Source organism: Ochotona curzoniae, unplaced genomic scaffold, assembly GCF_017591425.1.
Source record: "Ochotona curzoniae isolate NIBS_2020 unplaced genomic scaffold, NIBS_Ocur_1.0 contig_64, whole genome shotgun sequence".
In the NCBI taxonomy this organism is placed as follows: domain Eukaryota; kingdom Metazoa; phylum Chordata; class Mammalia; order Lagomorpha; family Ochotonidae; genus Ochotona; species Ochotona curzoniae.
Genome location: NW_024466502.1, coordinates 10,372,353 through 10,379,626, shown reverse-complemented (window position 1 = coordinate 10,379,626; position 7,274 = coordinate 10,372,353). Strand labels below are relative to the sequence as shown.

The 7,274-nt window shown below is 43.5% G+C and overlaps 1 long non-coding RNA gene across 1 annotated transcript; it reads right to left on the bottom strand.

The window, feature by feature from the left end:
- Nucleotides 1-341: 341 nt before the first annotated feature.
- On the bottom strand, nucleotides 342-6,235 carry LOC121163480. The gene is made up of 3 exons (XR_005884897.1): nucleotides 5,714-6,235; nucleotides 3,952-4,066; nucleotides 342-600 (listed from the first exon to the last, which is right to left on the bottom strand). It is a non-coding gene; the product is annotated as an uncharacterized LOC121163480 (long non-coding RNA).
- Between the last annotated feature and the right edge of the window lie 1,039 nt (nucleotides 6,236-7,274).

Below are 7,274 nucleotides of genomic sequence, written 5' to 3'. Positions count from 1 at the left end.
TATGCCGAGAGCTGTGAAGCAGGTGCTTTTCAATCTGTTCCATCACAGCCATAGCCTTCCGGAGTAGAGAAGGTGCAGTTGCTGCCTGTGGGGTCATTATGCGTCAGACTGTGGGATTCTGTGGAATCCAGGTTGTGAGCTAACTAATCGACATAACAGTGGGGCTCTACCTCTCAAACATGCCAGATACCAACCAACTGTCCATCTTCCATCATAGCAAGAAGTTTTACCCCTGGCAGCTGGATGTTTTATCCTCGCACAGAGCAGAAAGTTCTGCTCCTGGTAGCCAGGTGCAGTAACCAGGTGATGGAAACTGGCTTTTCTCCTTCCCCTCTCATTCTGATGCTGGAAGGAAAGGGCAGAGAGAAGGAACCAAGAAAATGGTAGAACGAAACCACAGGCAGAAGTCAACACACAGAATCTGGCTATTACAGCTCACCACTGGGAGCGGGCATCTCCTGCAGTGCCCGGTAACTTTGGAACCACAGTGCAACAAGAGGGTGGACATTGTGTATCCAGGCGGGTGGCCAATTATAAGCAGCCATGCCCATGACTGGTCAAAAGTTCCTCTGTCTCATTTCTTTGGAGCACTTTCTGAACCTGGAGAAAGAACAGAAGTACATGGATTTGCATTTTAAAAGTCCACCCACAGCAAAGGGCTTAACTTGTAGGAAAGAAGTGGAGGCCAAGAGAGAAACAGAGTGGGTGTTCACCCAGTCATTGTTCCTACAGTTACAGTTCTGCTGCAGACTCCTCTGTCTGACTCACCACTTACAGTGTGGACCTAGGCACCTTGATCCTCTCTGCAGATTTTTGCTCTTCAACCCACACACACTCATCACACAGAGAGAAGAATTTAAAGTGGAAGCATAGCACATGCACAAGTGAGTACAGGGTTTGTTTAAAAGACAGAGACTGAGGGGTTCTCATGAGGAGGCCATGGAGCTTCCTGGGAGGAGAAAGAGAAAGCCCAAGAGGAAGGCAAGGAGAACCCTAAGGCTGAACAGGAACGGAAGAGGCATCTGCCTCATTCTTAGTCTCTTTTATGGGCTAGGGGGTGGCGCCTTAATCCGTAAACAAATAGGATAGGATTTGAGCACGTGTAGGGTTTTCTGGGCTTTTTATGGCTCTTCCATGTGGAATTTAACTTCTATGTGGTCATAATGGCAACTCCTCCTTCCTGGTTCCAAATGAGACATTGCTGCATCCTGGGAATGTGGGCATAGGAGACTGACAAGTGAAGACTTGCAGAAATTCTGGCTCACCTATACCTAACTCCCTGACCAAAAATCTCATCACTGGAAGACAGGGAGTGGATAAGAGATGACCTGAATGGTACATTTTGACCTTTGTCTTATTGCGGCATAATTCAGGAGCCTTTAACCTGAGATTGGCTGAAGCTTAGTACTTAACTACAGAAGCATCCCTTGGATTACAAGCTGCTTTCATGCAAAGTTCCGTTGTAGATCATGATGTTTGGCAACCTCACTTGGGCTAATTCATCATTCTAGTATAGAACTTGCTTAAGACCAATTTATTCCAGCTCTACGCTTTTGAATTTGCCTTCATGGTTCCCTCCCTTTGTTTTGGTTCCAGCTTTTTTCACGTCCCTCTTTGGAGTAAAGCCTAACACATCTCTTGCATCCTTTTCCACCTACAATTAAAGCACCCTAAGGGTAAGGAATGACAAACCAGCAAAATCAGACACCCATCCATACCACCAGCATTTGTTTAACTTGAGTCAGGGTCAAAAAACAACTGGAGGCAGTCTGAGTAAACTGTACATTTCTTCCTGCTTCTAAATTTCCAAAATTGCCTTTGTTTTTGTTTTTCCTGAATCTATATGTCTGACTCTTCTGTCCCTCTTATGAGCCTAACACACTCCTTTTCTGGGAATATGAATCACAAGAAAATATAAATGATGCAAATTCTTACCTTGAGGAGTGCTGGGAGGATTAACAGTGACAGATGTAGCTCTCAGTTTAAAGCAAAGACTCAGTTAACGTTGGAGAATGACTTGATGTGCTATCACTGGCAATCCAGGCTAGGAAATCCACAAAGATGGTGAGTCTGCACCCCTGGCTGTTCAGCAACAGGAACAGCTCTTTGGTAATTCTTCTGTGACCTAAATAACTGAGAATAGCTAAGTATCTCGTAGATCAAGTCACTTCGCCCCCACTGGTCTGCCATCTCTTCCAAAAATCCCTGCCATTCAAACATTTCTCAAGTTTTGTCGTAAGAAATAATTGTTTGATGCAATTAAAACAGTATTTCTCTGAGCCAATTACTAACACGTTACCAGGTTCCCCCATGGTATTCATTGGGGCACTGGTCCCAGGATTTTCTCCTCACTCCACATATACTAGAATTAGTGAATGACAAAGTATTTGCTCACATCCTACACACCCTCCATATACTTTATTATCTGTACATTACTTTTTAATATAAAATGCAATGTAAGTGTGATGAGCTCTTTTAATGTTACAGGGAAACGATGCAAAGGAAGGGGGCTACCGTGATTCTTCACATAAAGCAGAATTTCCATGCAGACAAATCAGTGTCAAAACAAGTTTATTCAAGACAGAGGCCTTGTGCTGCAGCCATCAGGAGGGGGGAGTTCCAACAGAGGAAGACCTGAAACTCTGGTCAGAGTGGAGTCTTAAACACAACCAGAAGGCTGGAGGGAGAAAGAACAGCAGGTAGCAATCCAGTGGAGGTTGGGAATAAAGCTCATCGAAGGGCCAGAGCCCTGATCTTGTCTAGCTTGCTCAAAGCAAAAGCCATCAGATGGGAGGGATTGGTAACTTCTTTTTATTTTTCTGATAAGATGAAACATTTTAAGGGTCTGTTATCCTACTTTTTTTTTCTTTTCTCACGATAGAATTGCAGACTCAGAAGAATGAGATTTGTATTACACATGCCAACCAGTAACACCTAACTGCAGCTGCTATTCTCATGACAAAACTAGAAACTCAGAGGAATGGGATCAGTATTTTGCCTTTCCAAAGGGAGTTTCTGGGGAGAAGCAAGTATCTGAGACACTTTCAAAGGGACTTTCCTTTCCTCATTCCAACCTGACCCTATCTATCTAATAGTTCAGCTAATGCAGTGCAGTTATACTGTTGCCTAGGGAACAAGAGAAAAGTTGGTCCAAGCTCACTACAGACGTGATTGCATTTTTATAAAAGTTCATTTTTTCATTTGAAAGGCAGACGGAGACACACACATACACACACACAGAAAGAGAGAGAAATTTGCTATCTTTTTTTTTTTTCTTCCCAGATGCCCTCTACAACTGGACAACTGTTCTGGACCAGGCCAACCTAAGAGCTAAGAATTGCATCTATGTCTCCCACATGGGTGTAAGGACCTAAGGATGTGAACTATCACACACTAGCAGGAAGTTGGATTGGAAATAAAGCCACAGGAGCACAAACTGGCTCCATAGTGGGATGCAGGTATCCCAAGCAATAACTTCCTATGCTGTGCCACAGTCGTCATCCCATTTTTCTTAAGTTTTTTTTTAATTATTATTTAAAAGGCTGAGTGACTGAGCAAAAGATAAGTGTGTAAATATTTTATTGGTTACTCAATACCATGTCAATTAATTCCATAATGTTGCAAATTGTCGTTGATGCACAGGTCAGATACCCCTAATCCTCAAGTTTAGATAACAGGTCAAAGAGAGATGCTTCCTCTGGCAGGCAGGTGTGTGGGAACTCCTATAGTGTCAAGTAAACTCTCTCTTGCTGTTGATACGTAAATTCCTCAAACCCTTCACCCTGATGACTACAGGACCCTTAGTCTTTAAAAGTCTGATGCTGTTAATAAACTCGGGCTACTGACCATCAGTCAGTAGTTTGCCTGCATGATTATTGCTGTATACACCAAGTCCATCACTGCTGGACAGCAAACAGTAAGCAGTAAACCAACAGAGACCAAATGACTTACATATCAAGGATGGCAACAGAGCTGAATAGAGTGAAAGCCACAGCCACACTCTGGATGCCTCTAGCAGATGTCAGAGTCACCTTCAGTTCATGCAGGTGGTCTTTTTGATTTCCTTCTGTGAGGAAATTAAAGATGACTTTGTAGAAATCAGAAATAATAGCACAGAAAACAAACCTGAAATTGTACATGCCCACTCTCAATTATGGGTTGATTGAGGGCAGGCATCTGATAAATATGCCATTTTCATCCAATCGAGTGGCCACCATGTTAACAGCCCTGTCCACTGCGCTGTTAAAGAGGTGAAGTCCCATGGGTGTCCTTGGGTAACAGCAGAAGAAAGGGAGGCGTAAAACCTGCAGGAACTCATCTGGCCAAGGTGACACGAGCATCAGGATGTCAGGTCCTGAGCCTTCATCACTGTGTGCTTTGGTCAGGTGATGCTGCTATGGCAACATACTAGGGGCATTAATGAGTATGCAGGGCTGGGTCCCTCTCCTCTGCCCTTACCTCTGCTGTGTTTGTACTCATATGGCCCTTCTTTGGAGGGAAATTATAGAGGATTCCAGACATAGACCCCTAAAGAGGATCATCAACCCTTTTGTTCAAAATCAAGACTCTCTAGACAGACAATAAATATGTACATCTGTATCACTCTTTTGTATTTGAGTAGAGATTGCAAGCAGAGGCAACTGTAAAGGAATGGATTCGTATTCAATACATTATAAAAGTCTTGGAAACACTATTTTAGGCTAGGGGACGCTTTAGACATCTGGCTCTATGCTTCTAAAGAGGTTTGCAACCTAAATGTGGACAACTAAAAAATAGTTTGGGAACAAAGATACAAATATGACACAAAACATCATTTTTTTTAATTGGGTAGAAATGCGTGTTGTGTTGAGGTCCTTTTACAGATTGGCAATGCCTTGCCAAGACCATTTTCCTATTCCTCCTCCTCCAATTCCTGCATGGGAATTTAGCATTTGAGCTTCGAGCTCCCGCCAGTGAATTAGCAGAGAAGAAAAAGATGAATCTGTGAAAGCAGGCGCATGTCGGTGATCTCTGAGACAGAAGTGTTTACATGCGGCACCAGCACACACCATCATCAAAAAGCAGCATGAGGCAGGATTGTTTCATCTCAGTGTCTTAGAAGAAGAACAAGAGAGCTCACAAATGTATGTCATGTGTGTGTCGTGCATGTCTGCCTCCCCTCCCCCAGCAACGGCTACCCTCGCTTTCCAGGTGCCGAGTCTGTCTCAGAGGAGAGAAGGCACCGTTTACATGATCCCCAGGTAACCAGGGAAAGAACCAAACCTCCAAGCCAGGCTCACTGACACCAAATCCCACAACCTTTAGCGCATGATTAGAGGTGTATTTGCAAGTTCTTAGGTGGGACTCCTGCTCTTCCCTACAAAGTTACCTAAGACGTACAGGCTGACTTGGATGACTTCCAGTACTCCTTACCAAGTCTCACTGGCTAATGTGATGTGGTGGCATGTCAGCTTTGTGAGGCTGAGCTTAATTTTTCAGAAAACTCCTGTCTGTTTCTCATTCAGGTGAAGGATTTGGGGTCCAGAGGAGAGCAGTAACCCTTCTAAAGCTTATGCACTGAGGCAGATGTGCAGACTAACGCCACTGTTCCTGGCAACCACCAGAGCCTTAGCTCTCCGGCTGCCCTACTTCTCTTCAGCTTCTCCAATGCCTGAGCTGACCGTGTGCCTAGCCCCCAGGAACCACACAACAAACATGACAGACTTTAGTTCACCTTTGTGTTGCTCACACTGTTGGCTCCAGCTTGTTCTTAACGGGTCTTCACTTAGTCCACATTCTCCGGGAATGAATCTCCAACGTGAAGCAAAGACAGCACCCAGGCAGAATCGACTTATGCAGCTCTCCTGGTGCACAAGGTCACATCCCTGTTGCAAATTCAGTCGTAGGTAGGTAAACGAATGAATGGATCAGTAGATGATGGATTGGCAGTACACAGAGAAGGCTGACAGTACACAGAGATGTATGGATGCCAGACTGGACAGATGATAGATGAACAGACAGATGATGGTGATAAATGGATGGATAGATAACAAACACATATACACACAGATGATAGAGAAATGGATGGAGAATCAGGCTGATTAATAGGGAATTATAGACCAAGATGATTACCCCTAAAATTAATATATTCAAGTGCTAACTCCCAGCACATTGTAATGTGGTTGCATTTGGAGCTGATTAAGTAAAAATGAGGCCAATAGAGTGGGTTCATCCAATCTGACATGTGTTTTTAAAAGAAGAGCATTAGGAGTGCAGAGGGAACCACAGTATCTACAAACCAAGGAGAGAGGCCATGTCAGAAAGCAACACTTCCAACACCTTGATCTCAGGTTTCCAGCCTCCACAATTACAAGAAATAAATTTCTGCTCTTTAAATTACAAACTGTTTGGCATTTTGCTATGGCAGCCTAGTGAACTAATGTGGGCACACAGGCAGATGACTGCAGTCACATGTCGCTAGCTCTCTGTAGGAACAATAGGATATGTGCATGCAGGCGTTGTGCAAGGAGACACACACATATACACATTTATTTTAAAGAAGCAGCTATTGCAGTTAGGATGGGACTGTGAGATGGACAAGGCTGAAATCAGTAAGATAAGCCAGTAGGTAGGGAATTTCAACAGGAGGTGTGGTACAGTAATTTTTTTTAGGGACCCTTCATCTTTCATCTTAAGGCCTTCAAATGATGGGAGAGCCCCACCACCACAGGGGAAGGTGAGCTAAGCCAAGTGATGTAAACATTAATCTAAAAATACCTTTATTTCAAGTCTAGATAGATGTTAGACCACATAAGTAGACACCAAATTCCAGCCAAGTAGACACATATAGTTAACCAGTACTGTGTGTGCGCACGCGTGCAGCCTGATACAGAGATCTCATCTTATTTTTTGAAATCTGAAAAGCTTCTGTGTCCTCACTTTTGTTAATTACCTTAATTGCCTTTATTGTTCATTCCGATACGAGAGCTGCTCCCAGGACCCTGACTGTAAAACAATGGTTTGAGTATACATCAAAGATTTCTGAGTCTCACTCCCATCAATGCTGGTTCTGTAAGCCTGGGGTGAGGCCTAAGATTTTGTATTTTCTGGCAAGTTTTTGGCTTACATCAGTGCTGTCCCTGGCCCACACTTTGAGAAGCAATTCTCTGAAAAGTCCCAAAATCTGGGTAAGAGATTTTTAACATCAGTGTTTGTAAGGTGAAAGGGCTATTAAATAATATTCAACCTAGAATTTGAAATGATGTCAAACACAATTGTGTTCTCCAAAACATATA